The sequence below is a fragment of the Rutidosis leptorrhynchoides genome, chromosome 1 (genome assembly GCF_046630445.1).
Source record: "Rutidosis leptorrhynchoides isolate AG116_Rl617_1_P2 chromosome 1, CSIRO_AGI_Rlap_v1, whole genome shotgun sequence".
Taxonomy (NCBI): Eukaryota; Viridiplantae; Streptophyta; class Magnoliopsida; order Asterales; family Asteraceae; genus Rutidosis; species Rutidosis leptorrhynchoides.
Window position 1 is genome coordinate 199,977,133 of NC_092333.1, and position 19,261 is coordinate 199,996,393.

Consider the following 19,261-nt stretch of genomic DNA (forward strand, 5'->3'; position numbering starts at 1 on the left):
TTCCCTCATCAAAACAAATCAGATTTAGGAATGATATCGTAAACTTTCAACAAGGATACGATGAATCACTCTACACTGCATGGGAAAGATTCAAACACTTGCTTCGAAGATGCCCAACCACCATCTTAAGAGCTCTGATTAGATTTTGACCTTATACAAAGGTCTGAATCAGAACAACAAGTCTACTCTTGATGATGTTTCTCAAGGTAACTTCATGAACTTCACTGCTGACGAGGCCTGGAGATTGACCGAGGAGATGACTATGCACCATCACAATTGGAACACGGAAGAGCAAATTTCATCAGCAACACCGCTTTCCGCCTCTGCTTATATCGAAAATAAAACCATCAAATTTCTCTCGGACCAAATAGAAAACCTCACCAAAGAAGTTGGAGAGCTAAAGTAACTCCCGCAACATGTGTCTCAAGTGCAATTATGCCAGAATTGTACTAAACCACATTCGACCAAGGTATACGAGGCTGAATGTGAGGACTCTGTTGCCTACACCGATAAGATCCTAGCTCATCCACACAACCCACCCACTAAACCCACTACCCTACCAGAGACAAGTACAGATGATGTCCTACTACGAATCATCCACATGATCATAGCAAGACAAGACGCAGCTGACTTAGTCATGACTAATCACCCGAGTAGTCTTGAAAAACAAATAAGCCAGCTAAATCAACATCTCGATTCTCTAGGTTTTCCTAAAAATGACTCAAAGGTGGCACATAGCCAACCTTCAGTTTCTTCTAAGGAGAAGAAACTAACTAGTACCCGTTCGGTAGTAGTCATTGAATCATCACCTAAACCCAATGGGAAAGCACCTATTCCATTCCCGGGCCGTCTCAAGCATAGACATAACAAGATGAAATCTATCAAGCTTGACGGTAAATTTTTGGACACTGTGTCTAAAAATCCTCATAGTAAGAAGTAGTTTAGGAAACTGCTATCAACCAAGGATAAGGTACCCGAAGTACCCAATGTCCCACTGAACGCGGATTGTTCAGCCATTCTCTTAAATAATCTTCTTAAAAAATTAGGGGATACCAGGCAATTTACCCTTCCTTGTTCTATCTACCAATCTGGTACTATATATTCTCTTGCTGACCTTGGTGCCAACATCAATCTCCTGCCCTACTCACTGTTCCAGAGACTCGAAATTGGAAACCTTAACCCTACCAAAATGAGCATCCAGCTAGCTGACCAATCCACTAGATATCCTAAGGGAATAGCTGAGAACGTCATGGTTAAGGTCAAAAAATTCCTCTTTCCGACTGACTTTGTGGTTATGGACTATAAAGAAGACATGAGAACCCCTATCATCTTAGGAAGGCCTTTCATGAATACAGCCAAAGTGATCGTTGATGTTTATTCACAGACTATCACCTTGAGAGCCCATGGAGAACAAATCACTTTCACGATCGACGAGTCTGTATGTCCTTCTGATGGGAACGCCGAAGTAAATACCATCTCCACTAGGAAAGTCACCTTCTATTTTGAGAATGAAGAGAAGAAGATAGAAGTAGAAGATAAGAAGAATAACCACTCCACACCAACCCAATCTTCACTTCCACCTTATTTTGATCTTTTAATGACTGGAGAAGATTTCATTCTAGAAGAACTCTCTGAACCAATTATACTCGAATCTCCCAACCAGAGTGATGAGGAGGTGGATGAAGAAATTGAAATGAAAAGCCCGAATGAGAAGAAAGAAGTGAAGGATTCTAGCATCGAAGTAGTTGTTAATGTTACTACCATATTGGAGACATCAATGGACATCGTCCCACCTCCATGCCTAGAGTACAACATTACTACCAACATGAAGTCACAAAGAAGAAAGACGGGTTTTGCGTCAGGGCTACCCTGTAAACCATCACTCAAATACAAAATGACATACACATCATTGAGTGATGAGGACCCGTTTGACCAACTCGCACAAATCAAGGAGCTAAAAGAAGTTGATAACTTTGTTATACCTCATGTTAAACAAAGCATTCACTTTAAACCACCTTCTCCTCTCATTGGACATACCTTATTCTATGTCCGCTTCAATCCTTTCAGCATGTTCCAATATTACCTCTTGTGTCCACTGATGGATGCAAGGGAGCTGCCTAGATTTCCTGAGAAATAAGGCTAGAGTCAGGCTCGTGACTCGAACAAAAACAAGCGCTTCTTGGGAGGCAACCCATGTGTTTATTTTTCTATAGCTTTAGTAGTAGTTAGATTAGAATAATTAGGTTAATTGAATAAGTGAAAAGTGAAACTTAAAATAAAATTTTCAATGTTTCTTAGGAAAAATTCACTTCTCCTACTTGTCTTGAGCTTAAATGCATTATTTGCTACATTATTTCAAAAGTCTTAAAATGAAAGGCATTCAACACATTAAGTATGAGATTGAGCTTTTTAGTCATACACTGATTTGTTGAATTTTCAAAAACGTAATTTTGAAACCCTCAAGTTTCCAAATAACTTTTTCATCAAAATGCAAATCAGTGAGTCTATGGCCTAAAGCTTAATCACATGTCTAGGTTTGATCCTTTCCATTTTTACTAGTAATAGACAGTTACTGATGCCTGTGGTGGAGACTCTTTGAATAATGATGAAACGACAAGGAAACCCTTGATTATTTTATTGCAAGTTATTGGTGGATGTTGTATGGAGGATGAGAACACCCTAATGAGCTTGATTACACTTCAAGAAGACTGATTCGAATCCATCAGAAGATGGTTCCGACTCAGTCTACCTTCAGATCCTCAGCTCACAGCCGCACCTAAGGGGAGTAATTCATTTCTTTCTCTTCATTTATTTAGTTTGCTTCGTTATATACTTAAACTATACCCTATCCTAAGCTTATCACTAAGTGTGGGATTCCAACACAATATTGAGCTTAGATACATTTTCCGACATGTTCAAACTCTAAGTGTGGGATTTTAGATCCCTAAAATCTAAGAATGAACATTAGGTACAATGTTCCTCTAAGTGTGGGATAGCGGTGTTGTACACCGTAATTAGCTATGGGATGCTCGGAAAATGTTCTTAACTTAAAAATTTACTAAGCTTTTCGAGTATACCTACCATTTAGATTCTTTGTCCTCAACGTAAATTTTTCAAAAATTTTGACTAAATGATACTTTCTGAAAAAGTACTTTCGAAAATCAAGCGTGTTTGTTCTAAAATTAAGACAAATGAGGACATAAATCTTCTTAAGGATGAACCGATTCTCTAAAAGAGCATTGCATGACTAGGCATTATTGAAATGTCCCATTCTTATTGATTAAAAACGTTCCATATTAATTGATTTCGTTGCGAGGTTTTGACCTCTATATGAGACGTTTTTCAAAGACTGCATTCATTTTTAAACAAACCATAACCTTTATTTCATCAATAAAGGTTTAAAAAGCTTTACGTAGATTATCAAATAATGATAATCTAAAATATCCTGTTTACACACGACCATTACATAATGGTTTACAATACAAATATGTTACAACAAAATAAGTTCCTTGAATGCAGTTTTTACACAATATCATACAAGCATGGACTCCAAATCTTGTCCTTATTTAAGTATGCGACAGCGGAAGCTCTTAATAATCACCTGAGAATAAACATGCTTAAAACGTCAACAAAAATGTTGGTGAGTTATAGGTTTAACCTATATATATCAAATCGTAACAATAGACCACAAGATTTCATATTTCAATACACATCCCATACATAGAGATAAAAATCATTCATATGGTGAACACCTGGTAACCGACAATAACAAGATGCATATATAAGAATATCCCCATCATTCCGGGACACCCTTCGGATATGATATAAATTTCGAAGTACTAAAGCATCCGGTACTTTGGATGGGGTTTGTTAGGCCCAATAGATCTATCTTTAGGATTCGCGTCAATTAGGGTGTCTGTTCCCTAATTCTTAGATTACCAGACTTAATAAAAAGGGGCATATTCGATTTCGATAATTCAACCATAGAATGTAGTTTCACGTACTTGTGTCTATTTTGTAAATCATTTATAAAACCTGCATGTATTCTCATCCCAAAAATATTAGATTTTAAAAGTGGGACTATAACTCACTTTCACAGATTTTTACTTCGTCGGGAAGTAAGACTTGGCCACTGGTTGATTCACGAACCTATAACAATATATACATATATATCAAAGTATGTTCAAAATATATTTACAACACTTTTAATATATTTTGATGTTTTAAGTTTATTAAGTCAGCTGTCCTCGTTAGTAACCTACAACTAGTTGTCCACAGTTAGATGTACAGAAATAAATCGATAAATATTATCTTGAATCAATCCACGACCCAGTGTATACGTATCTCAGTATTGATCACAACTCAAACTATATATATTTTGGAATCAACCTCAACCCTGTATAGCTAACTCCAACATTCACATATAGAGTGTCTATGGTTGTTCCGAAATATATATAGATGTGTCGACATGATAGGTCGAAACATTGTATACGTGTCTATGGTATCTCAAGATTACATAATATATAATACAAGTTGATTAAGTTATGGTTGGAATAGATTTGTTACCAATTTTCACGTAGCTAAAATGAGAAAAATTATCCAATCTTGTTTTACCCATAACTTCTTCATTTTAAATCCGTTTTGAGTGAATCAAATTAGTATGGTTTCATATTGAACTCTATTTTATGAATCTAAACAAAAAAAGTATAGGTTTCTAGTCGGAAAAATAAGTTACAAGTCGTTTTTGTAAAGGTAGTCATTTCAGTCGAAAGAACGACGTCTAGATGACCATTTTAGAAAACATACTTCCACTTTGAGTTTAACCATAATTTTTGGATATAGTTTCATGTTCATAATAAAAATCATTTTCTTAGAATAACAACTTTTAAATCAAAGTTTATCATAGTTTTTAATTAACTAACCCAAAACAGCCCGCGGTGTTACTACGACGGCGTAAATCCGGTTTTACGGTGTTTTTCGTGTTTCCAGGTTTTAAATCATTAAGTTAGCATATCATATAGATATAGAACATGTGTTTAGTTGATTTTAAAAGTCAAGTTAGAAGGATTAACTTTTGTTTGCGAACAAGTTTAGAATTAACTAAACTATGTTCTAGTGATTACAAGTTTAAACCTTCGAATAAGATAGCTTTATATGTATGAATCGAATGATGTTATGAACATCATTACTACCTTAAGTTCCTTGGATGAACCTACTGGAAAAGAGAAAAATGGATCTAGCTTCAATGGATCCTTGGATGGCTCAAAGTTCTTGAAGCAAAATCATGACACGAAAACAAGTTCAAGTAAGATCATCACTTGAAATAAGATTGTTATAGTTATAGAAATTGAACCAAAGTTTGAATATGATTATTACCTTGTATTAGAATGATAACCTACTGTAAGAAACAAAGATTTCTTGAGGTTGGATGATCACCTTACAAGATTGGAAGTGAGCTAGCAAACTTGAAAGTATTCTTGATTTTATGAAACTAGAACTTTTGGAATTTATGAAGAACACTTAGAACTTGAAGATAGAACTTGAGAGAGTTCAATTAGATGAATAAAATTGAAGAATGAAAGTGTTTGTAGGTGTTTTTGGTCGTTGGTGTATGGATTAGATATAAAGGATATGTAATTTTGTTTTCATGTAAATAAGTCATGAATGATCACTCATATTTTTGTAATCTTATGAGATATTTCATGCTAGTTGCCAAATGATGGTTCCAACATGTGTTAGGTGACTCACATGGGCTGCTAAGAGCTGATGATTGGAGTGTATATACCAATAGTACATACATCTAAAAGCTGTGTATTGTACGAGTACGAATACGGGTGCATACGAGTAGAATTGTTGATGAAACTGAACGAGAATGTAATTGTAAGCATTTTTGTTAAGTAGAAGTATTTTAATAAGTGTATTGAAGTCTTTCAAAAGTGTATAAATACATATTAAAACACTACATGTATATACATTTTAACTGAGTCGTTAAGTCATCGTTAGTCGTTACATGTAAGTGTTGTTTTGAAACCTTTAGGTTAACGATCTTGTTAAATGTTGTTAACCCAATGTTTATAATATCAAAAGAGATTTTAAATTATTATATTATCATGATATTATGATGTACGAATATCTCTTAATATGATATATATACATTAAATGTCGTTACAACGATAAACGTTACATATATGTCTCGTTTCAAAATCATTAAGTTAGTAGTCTTGTTTTTACATATGTAGTTCATTGTTAATATAATTAATGATATGTTTACTTATCATAATATCATGTTAACTATACATATAACCATATATATGTCATCATATAGTTTTTTTACAAGTTTTAACGTTCGTGAATCACCGGTCAACTTGGGTGGTCAATTGTCTATATGAAACCTATTTCAATTAATCAAGTCTTAACAAGTTTGATTGCTTAACATGTTGGAAACATTTAATCATGTAAATATCAATCTATATAAACATGGAAAAGTTCAGGTCACTACAATTATCAACCCAACATAATTGTTGTGAGGCACCCAAAAATGGCCAATAAGCATTCATTTTTAATGCTTCACTATCTTTTCCATTGAGAGTGCCGATATTAGCATTTAGAGTTAGAACTTGACCTTGACATACATTTCGAGGCCAATGGTTAGTGAGCGCCATACATGGTGTAGGTGCGATACTCCTTCCGAAATCATTCTGAATAGCGAAGAAAAAAATCCTCCATTTTTGTTTCCACTCCACGCATTTAAACCGACAAACTCACCCTAAAGAGTTGATGAATCAGAAAATACTCACCCATAATTCACTACCAAATACGTTACCCTTTCCACCCTATTTCCTTTCTCATTTCCAATACCTAAAAATTCAAAGAGATAGATCGACCAAGTTTACTTCAAACACTTGTCGAAATATTCCGAAATACCAGACTGTTTTTGATAGGTCACAAAAAGACCTATTTCTGATGAAATACCTTTCTCACTGGGCACAAGAAGAAATAGACAAATTTATGAAGATGGGATATGCGAAAAAAATAAAAATAAAAATAATAATACTAAAAAAAATAAAATAAATTGTTGAGCAAATTCTCAAAAATAAAGAAGAGAAAAATCAAAATCCCCAAAGAAAATGTAGATTGTGACCCAGGAGGATTGCAGAAAAGAAGCAAAGTCTTCGCTGAAAATCAGCACCATCTAAAGGAACTCTTCAACAAAAATAGAGTATCATATTTCATAGAAAAAGTATATCCTCATAAAACCGAAATCTATCGAATCTCTCAAAATTTAAATGATTCAAAATCACCCTTTTCGCCATAACAAAACCTTCACTTTTCTCCGCAAACCAACCTTTAAATCCGCTCTTCCTCTTGCAAGAATGATTAGGGAGAAGATCAGTGCCGTCCTTAACTAACCGGTGGAGATTTGATTCTTGGTCAAGCCTATGACAATACTTGCAGCATGACTAGCTATGAGCGAATTCATTTTATAGATTGATAGGGAATCCCAATACATTTGAGTGATTTGAGTGACCCGTGTAAGGAAGCAAAAGTCATGTAACCTCCTCTCATGCTTGCAGAGATAGTTTCTACCCCTTTTAGAAGACAGTTTGTCTGATCTTGCTCTTATAATAAATAACAAGCCACTTGAATAATAGAACAGAAACCTCAGAATCATCCCTGAACTGAAAATAAAAGAAATGTTTGCTTGAGGACAAGCAAAGTCTAAGTGTGGGATATTTGATATCGGCTAAAAAGTCACGTTTTTACCCCTGATATTAGCCCCATTTATGATAAAGTAAGTGAATTTATCATCTAAATAAGCACTTATTTGCTTCATTTGGTAGATTATATCATTACAAAGGCTATGTTTCAAGAATCACTAAAAACGGATGAAAAACGAGAAAAAACGAGCAAAACCGGCTAAGACGAGTAACTCGCGTTTAAATAACTTATTTTATAATTTTTGGAAAAGTTTATTTACTTAATCTCATGCTGTAGGATATTCAATTACGAATGCGTGGGCGCAAGAATCGTCAAAAACGGAGCTAAAATGAAGATTCTAGAGCGAAAACGGTGAAAGACAAGTTACGATCCAGTGAAATCAGCAAACCAGGGCAGGCCAAACGGCTTGCCAAACGGCCTGCCACTATGGAAAATGGCCTGTCACATAGTTCAAGCAAACGATCACAACAAACGGGCAAGGCTAGCAAATGGCCCCTGCAAACGGCTTGCCAAACGGCCTGCCAGCCGTTTGCAGACAAAAATTTGGAATAATCTAGAATGTGCTTGATCTCTAAGTTTTGCTTGCTCTCTAAGGTCACCTTGGCCACCAAGTTCTCAAGATGCTTTTCTTGGTCACCAATCCCATTTAATTACAACTTTGCCATCAAGCTTTCCTATAATTAGGTGGCTCATCCCACCATTTCAACACACACCTTACACACCAATTCTTCACTTCTCTCTCAAATATCTCTCTATAGTCACTCTCTAGTGATCTATAGGAGATTAGTTCTCTATCTACTTTCTCTCTCTAGATTCTAGAGGGAGAAGAGTACAGAGATTAGGAAATGTAATTATCTCTCTATTGTCACTCTCTAGTGATCAATAGGAGATTAGTATGTAGTTAGTAGTAGAAGCTATCAAGTATTGTAACGCTATGGATATTATGAAGAAATACAAGTGTTATTCTGCCGACATTATTCGGTATTTCTTTTATTAATTTATTATAATATTCTTGTTTGATGTTTATGATTTATTAATATTAGAAATGTTTGTTGCCATGATGTGTGAGTAATTGCTTGATTGTTTGCTATGATTTAATAATGTTAGTTAGGGATGATTATCGTTTCATACTCACTTTCTGTCTATGATATTAAACCTCGTTATTATCGTCCTTTCACCAATAAAGGTGATTAAAACATTTTTTAAAGTCGACAAATATAAGGTAATTAATTATCTGTGTTTATACATTGGCCAAGGTAAGAACCCATCGAAAATACTATAAAGTACATGGGGAATTACTGTAGGACCAGATCAAGACATTGGTCAAGAGTATAAGATTCGAGAAAATACTGTTGCAACAGTAGAGTACAGTGTTGATGTACTATAGGACCACTTGGGAATGGTCATGGTTAGAAGCTATGGAACCACTTTAAGTCTAGTACATGGTGGATAACTAAGGGATTTTGTGGGTAGATTTAATTAAGGACTAGTTTAAGTCATAAGTGGGAGTTTAACGCACTACAATTCAAACTAAGCTCATGAATCTTTAAGGATGACTGAGAACCATCAGAGGTTCTAATTTGTCTACAAACCCTTAGATTTTACCAAACCATTGACAGAAAGGGATTCGAAACACAACCACTCACTTGGATGATACACTAAGGTGTTAAGAAAGGTTGGATATTATATATATGGCTATGCTACTTCATTCGTGCGCCCAAGGTATGCACTGCATCCAAGATGGGCCGCTTATATTCTTAAACCGGATAAAGCGTCGGGAGTTGAGCATAGCCCATCCGATCAGAATCTTCAAAGCCTAGTTCCTCGTGACATGCTAATCGGGAAATCGCTTAGTAGGGAATCTAGTGTTCACACTAAGGTATATCTATCCAAAGAGTGTCTCGCAATCATCCCGACAATATGTTATCTTAAATCATGGTGAACCACGTCTTCTCTGTCCTTAGCTGTTGCATGCTAGCTAGCTTATTTTAATTATATTGCTTTAGTATTATAAACCAAATCAACCCAACTATTGCCTTTACACAATTTGATATTCCGGATAAAAGTGGTGTCTAGAATAAACAGGTTGGACTTGGTTGTTGGATTTTCCGAACAGTCGCCAATTTATTGAGATCAAAAGGATCCTGCCTCTCTACACAAGGTGTACCTGGCCACTAGTCTTGGATAATAAATTGTGTATAAACCCAATCTTAATTACTAAATTATCTAGATAAGCTCCGTTTCAAATTCGACTGCTCAAGGAATGACCCTAGGTCATATTTGCCCTTACTAACTCATATGAAGGAATAATAGTTTATGCCCAGCATATATAAATTAAACAATCAGCTTCTCCTATTGTTATCCTGAATTAATGTTTTGCGACCTAACGACACCGCATAAATAAACCGTCCGATTCGGGCATATCACCGTTACCAAGAGGGAGTAATGGTTTTATTATTTATATTTACCTGGGTATCCTAGCTATAATTCACCTACTTGTCTTCCTTTTAATGGGTAAGTGGTAAGTATAACTTAGGTTCGTATTTTTGTATCTTTTCTTAGTAATGTGGGATACAAGTGCCTAAATAGTTAACCCTAGTGACAAGTGGTGATAGATTAAACTTAACTAAGGTAATACAAACTATAAAGATAAAAAGGGATATGTATGAAAAATAGAGCACTAATGGAGAACTATTACAAGAGTTTAACTTCCTAGAATGAACAGTAAACCTCAATCAATTGGGTTATGAACCTAATCAATTTGTCACTAAGAGTTTAGGCTTTGAAGATTCTGACAAAGACGGATATCCCTACTCCCAACGTTAACCTTAGACGGTTTAAATGACCTTATGGATAGAATCCTAGGTACATGAATAAAGTAGTATATCCCTAAAGGAAAGTCTCAGCTTTTTCTTAATCTTATTTGGTTTAATTACAGTAACATTCCTTAAATACGCAAATTTATCCTGGCATACGACTGACAGGCTGTATGGCAGGCTGTATGACCAGGCAAGCCATTTTGTTTGCCCGTATGCCAAAGCAGTATGGCAGGTCATTTCCCATAGTGGTGAGCCGTATGGCAAGTCGGATGGCAAGCCGTATGACCTGCCCTGGTCTGCCGTTTTTTGCTGGATTGTAACTTGATTTTCTTGATCGTAACTTGGTTTCTTGTCTTTCACCGTTTTCGCTCTATAATCTTCGTTTTAGATCTGATTCTCTTAATTCTTTTTGCACCGGCTTTGTAATCACTTAATCTTCAATTTCTTCCAATGAAGCAAGTATTTTGGCGATAAAGCTTAGAACTTTATAGTTTTTTGGGCCTCATACCGGGGTGAAAACGTGACTTTTTAGCAGATATTAAATATCCCACACTTAGACTTTGCTTGTCCTCAAGCAAACTTCTAGTTATTACTTTAAGAATTCTTTTGGGAGTTTCCTTTCTATTAGCCTAAGTAGTTTTCTTTTTTATTATAAGAGCGAAAAAAATAAGGTAAGTTATCTATGTTAGGGTTAAAACCATCTCTGCAAGCATGCGAGGAGGTTACATGACTTATGCTAGCTTTTACAGGTCACTCAAATCACACATGTCTTTAGGCTTCCCTATAGATCTAAGAATTGAATTCACTCATAGCCAGTCATGTTGCACCCATTGTCATAGGCTTGATAAAGACTGAAATCCTTGCTACTAGTGTGAAAGCGGTAATAACCACATCTTCTAGGTTATTTGTCAGTTCGGGAGGACGGAAAGGAATTTCAGAGTGGTGGTGAAGTTGTTTTAAGGGGTGCGAAAAGGGTAATATAGTCTTTTTAAAGACTTATTTTTGAATTAATTGAAATATAGGTAGGAGTGCTGATATTTTTGAGAAGCATTTTTGAACTTTTCTCTCTTTTGAGTGATATGCATTATTTTTTAGTCAAGTTCTTCTTTGGCGTTTCTATTTATTAGCTCTGCTCCTTTTCTCAGAACTTTAAAAATACACATTTTTTTTATTTTATTTTTTTGGAGATTTTATCTCGAGAAACTTTCTGCCGGTAAAATTTTTACAAGACCTTTGCCATGAAACCTGAGAAGTTCATAACATTGGGTTTTTCAGAAGGAATCTCATTTCTAGATTTTTTGAGTGATAGTAAAGATGATGGAAATGATGGTTTGATGTGGTAGAAGTGTGAAGGTGTGGAAGGTTTATTTTGACAAATGGCTAGCTCTTCTGATTATACACTAATCATATTTCATTACTTGAAAAATGCAGATCTATAGCAAGTTTTGATTCTGAGTACAGACATCGGCACTCTCAACGGAAAATAGTGATGCATTAAAGATGAATGCTTATATGGTCTTATTTGGGGTGCCTCACCATAATCAATTTAGGTCGATAATGTCTGGTCATGCAATGCTCTATTAGAGATCCAGTTCATCCCAACAAGATTTCTACCTTACTTAAGCCTTAACTTTTTTACAAACGTTTTTGGTTTCCGAAAGTACTTTTTTGGAAAGGCTTTCTTTTGTTAGAGTTTTTGATATTTCGCTTAAGAACTCGGAATCTTTGTGATGGGGTTATTTAAATACAACATAAAAAGATTATACCAACATCTCACACTTAGGCAAACATTGTCCCCAATGTTCCTAGTGTATCCCACACTTAGGAGTTTTAGTTAACGATTTAGGAATATTTGTCTAGTGTTTATTTGGGTTGGAATCCCACACTTAGTGATAAGCTAGGATGTGGCATAATTAAAATTTGAGCTAGTAACAAGTTGAAAGGAGTACCCCAAGCGGATGGCTGTTTGTGAAGCTAGGTTGTCTTAGTAATCTTGAAAGTTACGGCCTTTATTTATTAGCTCATTTGTCATCCATTATTCTTCTACTCTACTTTATTGCCCGGGATGCCTCCCGAGAATCGCTTTTGTTTAAGGTCATTGGCTCGACCATAATGATGCCTAAAAAGCAGACATTCCCCTCTGGTAGTTGTAATCGTGGTCTTCTCGAGGGAATGTGAGTCTTGGTGGTTAGATTCGGAGAAAGTGCCATACCAAGAGTGGTAGCAGATTTGGTATTTCTCTTGAAGATCTTCTGAAGGAGAGATAGTGTGTGGTTTCAGCTCGTGACAAATCTTAAAGTTCGATGAGAACATGATCTACGGCTCTGCTGATTAATCCATGAATGTCATTCATTGATGCCATGCTTGTGGTGATTGTTTCTCTGACGGGATGTTCATTTCGGAGGTCTTCAAATAGTTTAAAAAATTGTATCTTCAGTATCTCAAAATCTTTTGAGTGGTGATCTCCATAGTAGGAGTCTGTAGCTTTGCACAAATTTGTTAAGAGGCGAAGCCGAAAAGAAGTGAAAAGCAGTCCCAACCCAAGCATTAATTTTCACCTTCTTGGAGTATATCTCTAGACATCCAGCTTTAAATATGAAACTAGCATCCATAGATTCGTGGAAGATACGTGCTATCTACTTTATAACATAGGTGGCAATGTTGACTCGGTCTGGTTCTGTATGTGAGAAAGGATTGTTACGTCTTCCTTCTTCTGCTACTATGTCTCGTAATTCCTTGATAATCAGATCAGCGTGGTGATCAATCATAACGTATATCACCAGTCTATCTAGTGTGCTTTCGAAATTATCTCTTTCCAAGAGAACAAAGAGGCTGTCAATATATTCGATCATTTGTGAGTCAGAGTGATAAGTAGGGCGACTGGTGTAAAGATCTATATGCTTCTGGATGAGCGTCAGTAGTGTTCGTTGGTTTGCTGAGAACGGAAGTGCAGATCCGGCTAAGGCGTTGTAAACCTTAGAGTAAATGATCTTCTGATCTCGACAAAATCTTGTTTCGAGAATAGTGCGAACTACTAAATTTTGCTCTTGTTGCCTTTCTTCATGGTAGATATGATCGTGAAGATTATTGATAAAGTCTTGAATGCGCCCTTCTAAGATTTCAACATTGTCATCTTCTCTCTGTAGATTGAGGTTGTATTCATCTTCGATAGCAATGATTTGTTGCTTTAAGCGCGGTGTGAAATCAATTGTTGATATATGGATGGCTTCAAGAATATCTTCAAATTCGTCGGTGTCATTGATGAAGGTTATCATGTCGTCAAGATTAGATATGAACGGAATCTGATCTGGAGAAGAGTCCGACTCCTCTTGATCTGGTGAAGAATATGAATCATCCAAAATGTCCTCATTTTGCTCTTCCTCGTCATCATCGGTATAGTTTTGTTCTGTGGATTTGTGTGATGAACGGGTTTCTTCAGTAATCTGGTGTTTCACTTCGACACTGACAGGGTCAATTTCTATATCTTTAACTTTGACCTTAGCAGTTTTCTTTTTGAAAAGAATAATTAAACTGTGATCCTCTGTCTCTAGCCTCATTTATTCTTCGTGATGATTGTGATTGGCTTCCAAGCTTAGAGAAGGTACTATCGCAGTTTCTTTTACGTCTCCCATTTCTTCTTCCTCCTCAGATTCTTCCTCTTCCTCTATTTCTTCACTGGGATCCTCTTCTTCCATTTCTGGGTCGTCAGCACACTGTGATTTGACACCTATTTCGATATCAACGGCTGGTGGTGGGGACTCATCACCAGAAGTGATCCGTCCGGTGGAAATAGCAAACATCTCTGCCTGTCCAGAAAGATTGGTAGGTCGGTCAATTTTGAAGGTAACGCTCTCCCAATGTGATCGTAAGATCAAGGTTTAATTGTACACATCAATGACAGTCCTAGCCATGTTCATGAAAGGTCTTCGTAGTACTATTGGCGTATGTAGGTCTTCCTTAATGTCCATCACTACGAAATCCGTACGATACAAGAATTTTTCGACATTCACCAAGACGTTCTCAACTATACCCTTAGGATATCGAATTTTGTGATCGGCAAGTTGGATTTTTATTTTGGTTGGTGACAAGTCTCCTAACTCTAATCTCTTGTAGAGAGAATAATGGATTAGGTTGATACTTGCTCTTAAATCTGCTAGCGCATGAATGGTTCCAGATTGGTAGATTGAACATGGGAAAATGAATTGGCCCGTATCTCCTAGTTTCTTTGGTAGAGAGTTTATGAGTAATGCTGAGCATTCTTCACTCAGTGTTATTTTGTTGGAATCTAGTATCCTTTTCTTTGTAGAGAGAAGCCTTCGGATGTATCTCTTCTGGTTGGGAACTTTGGACATGGTGTCCAAGAATCTTCCATCAAGTTTGTAGGTATCAGCTTGGATGGTTCTTCCAGTGCCCTTCCAGGATAAGGTACGCGAACTAGAGTTTGAGTGGGCAACTTCTGAGTATATGTCAATTTGTTCTTGAGCCTAGTTGACCTTTTCCGTGGTACTTCCTTTGGGATTATGAAGTCCATTTGTTTAGCTTCTTCTATGTGGGTATTTTGGATAGTATTACTAGGTAATCTTCCTTGTGGTCGGGTTTCAAGGCGTTGCGAAAACTGTCCGAGCTGGGTTTCTATACTTTTGAGCAAAGCCAATTAGTTTCACATGATTATCTCTGTCTGGTCTTGTCTAGACGCGGTTCTCTGATTTAGCTGTGGTTGTCCTCGAATGAACTGAGTCAATTGATCATCAGTCTCAAGAGCAGGGGTGGTTACTTTCAAAATTTGGGTGGTTGGGAAATTTTCCTCAACTGGTGGTCCAGTGAGTGGAAGTGGTTGATCGTAGGTCAATTTAGATTGTTGGAGTGGATAAGGTGGGTAACGATAGCTAAAAGACTGGTTGTTCCTTTGAAATTGGTTAACCCTAGGTGTTTGATTGAATTCGAAATTTGATTAACGAGCTGGGTATTGAACGTAACAGACTGAACTGTCAGAATTCTCGTACTCAACTTGATATTCGTTAGTGGGTTGCGGGTGGTATAATTAACACAGGCCTGAGCCTGGTTTACCTGCTGCGGCTGCGTCTTCAATTCTCCGAGTTGTTTGGCAAGAGACTCCATCTGGTCCGCGAGGAATTTGATGGCTTCCGTCTGATTGTTAAGTGCGGAGAGTGGAGCAGATGATGAAGTTGTTTCACCACTGTTCCAGTCATGATGATGCATTGTCAAGTTCTCGAGCAACTCCCATGCTTCGTCTGCGGTTTGGTTCATCAGATTTCCTTGAGATGCTTCATCGATCATCGTCCTATGATATACCGTAAGACCATTGTACAAGATACAGATTTGGGCTGACTGTTCTAGGTGGTGATTAGGGTATTTCTTCAGCAGGGATTTGAATCCCTCCCATGCAGTGTAAAGAGATTCATTATAACTTTGTTTGAAGTTAATGATGTCATTCTTAAGCTTGGTTTGTTTAGAAGGAGGGAAATATTTGGTTAGGAATTTAGTAGCCATCTCTGTCCATGACGTGATAGAATCTTTTTCCAATCCTTTAACCATGTTTGTGAATGATGAGTGAGAGAATTGGGGAACAAGTATAGCCGGACTATATCTTGTCCTATGATATGGCCGAAACGGACGGTTTTAATTGTGCGGTGTCGTCAGGTCGCAACACGTCAGAATCAACCACCAAGAGGGGGTCACTGTTTTAAATTTATATTTAGCGGGGCCTAAATCGTACTACTTCTTAGTATGAGTAAGGGAAGTATGACCTAGAGTCGTATTTTTGAGATATCAGTAGAATCGAACCTATATTTAAGCCTAAGATAGTTATGAAGGAGTAGTGGTTACTTAATTTTGAGATTTACTAATTTATAAGACAGATAAAGTAAATGCGATAAAATTCATAATCCTGATAAGGTTAAAGTAAGTGCATACTATGATTTCATCAGTTATTCTGCCGAGATTATGGAATGCTGGCTCATAAATAGGCAGAGGCCTTGTATTCATTACACTGGTCCTAAACGCCTCTGTCATAAGGCATGTCACAGGGTACTGCTCTAGGCTTGAAGATTCTGAATAGACAGCAACGTCCCTTACCCCCGACGCCCGTGTAGTCTGACTACAGGCATACACGTTCAGACGACTCATCCAATTGAGCGACTCGGTTGGGTGACGTATTAACATTCCACAAAGGTCTAAACTTTCTTAAGCATAATAGAATACATGGTTTTCCACATCCAAGAGACGTAATGTTTTTCAATGCTTTCGTTGATGATTGGTTTTAAAAGATAGTTAGGCCCTTAAAAAGAGTTCAACCATAAAGAACACCATGGCCAAGTCAAGCTGACTTCCATGAACACATTCGGTTATCCTAACGATCCAATCCTTTATGTGTCTAAACAAATAGTTCCTTAATTAACTAAGAATCCCTCAAGCGGGGTGCAATGCTTGAGACCGCGTTATGGTGCAGTGTACTAATCAACACTGACCGGGTTCCATGGCCTTACTTAGCAGAGTTACAACTTACAACAACCGCTGTGCTTCAGCGTGCACGTACAAAGTTTATATGGTTGGTGACTAGACTAGCATGGTCTGGGACCGACAATGTACTAAGGGTCTAGTCAGATGTTTCACTACGAAAGAATCCTTAGTCGGAATCCAAAGCTCGATAGACTTACTACAACCGGTATGCCTCATTCGATCTTACATTGTATCCGATAGACTTCTCTTACCAAGGAGTGACACAGATAGTGTACTCTGAATCGGGGTTCGCGACTTCCCAATAACAGAGCCAAGAACTACATTCTATTAGGTGGAAAAGCGACTGAGTTTAATGCATAATCGGAAAGCATTTCAACTGCATACACAAACCATAACATTATTTCTGCATTATAACTGCTTACATCATAGCACACACTAAAGATAACTACTCGCTAATCATGGCAACAATATCACAGAACATAATGATAGAAGACATTATATAAAGATAAAGGATAGAAGTACTAGTAGATTAAATGAGTTCCGAATACAAAAGTGATAACTTCAAGACTCCAGACCACTCCTAATACAATCTTTGGCATTCTTCTCTGGGTACTAGGTTTCCCGCACGGAGTCGAAGGCCTTGAGAGTATGAATAATATTGTACAAGAGAGAGAAATAAGTGAATTGAAGTGTGTGTTGGAATGAATGACAAAGACCCTTTAAATAAGCCTGAAATTTGCCTGCAAACGGCTGGCAGGCCATTTGGCAGGCCGTTTGTAGGGCCCGTTTGCCAAGGAAAGCCGTTTAACGTGGCCGTTTGATCTGGACGTTTGGCAGGTCGTTTGCCATACTGGCTAGCCGTTTGGCAGCCCGTTTGGCAAGCCGTTTGGCTTGCTGGTTTGCTAGATCGTAGATTGATTTCTTGTTTTTCACTGTTTTTGCTCTAGAATCTTCGTTTTAGCTCCGATTCTCTTGATTCTTTTGGCATCGTCTTCGTAATTACTTGTTCCTCAATTCTAACTGACGAAGTGGGTATTTTGCCGATAAAGTTCGAATCTTTCTTGTTTTTGGGCCTTAATACCGGGGTAAAAACGTGACTTTTAGCCAATATCAAATATCTCACACTTAGACTTCGCTTGTCCTCAAGCAAACTCTCATTTCCTTAAGAAATCTTTTCAGAGTTTCTTTTCTAATAGCCCAAGTGGTTTGCTTTTATTATAAGAGCAAAAAGATAAGGTGAGTCATCTATGTTATGATTGAAACTATTGTAAGACCCTATTATTTCATCGTACATATGTGTAAATACGGTATGGGTTAAGTGGATGTTCGTTTCATATTTTAAATAAAAGGCAGAATCTGGACTGGGCGACTGGCACGCCGCGCAGCCATTTGGCCCGCCGCGCCGATATGCTGTGACAGCTCACTTCCTTTTAAAATTAGATATTTTGGAGGTAAATTGGTAAAATCACATGGGGTCCGACTTTAAGGCCCTAAACCAGTTGTTGGGGCCTCATTAACTCCATTTCCACCTACATCAACCTCATCCATTCAATTTTAGAGAGACAGGGTTTTTCTAGAGTGAGAGAGCTCAAAATAAGGAAGAAGAAGGTTGAATCGGGTCTAAGTGCAAGCTTTAAAGTTGTTCATCTATCCTTTAGCCTAATTTTGGTAGTAGTGGTATGCTCTAATCTTAACTTCCTTGTTTAATTGTATTAAGGGTTAGGGTTTGGGTAGTGTTGCACGTAAAACCCATTTGTTAGTGAATTAGGGATTTTTGGGTGGAATTAGGTCATGTAGACCCAAAGGTGACTAACTAGGGTGTTCAAAGTGTTAAATTGATGTTTATGAACTTAATTAGTTAGTAAATTGCTAGCACACCAATATGTATGTAAATGGGTGTTGTGTGGGTTAGTGAATGACCTAAAATGGGTGTGTTGACTTTAAATTGGTCAAATGGGTCAAAATGGACCTAAATTAGTTAATGTTTGTGATTAATGCATAAACCTTGTGTTGAAATGTGTTTTAAACCTATCTTGGCTAATATTAGGGTTTTGGTGTGAATTGACCCAATTTTAGGGTTAAGTGTCCAAATGGGTCAAAGTGGCCTAGTAATGGTGAGTGTGTGAGTTTGACCAACTTGAATGAATGAATGATTATATGTACTTTGTAATAGATGTGTTACCTTGAAGTTTCAAGCTTGGTTATCGATTCACCGAAGGCGTAAGGTGAGTGGAATAATTATA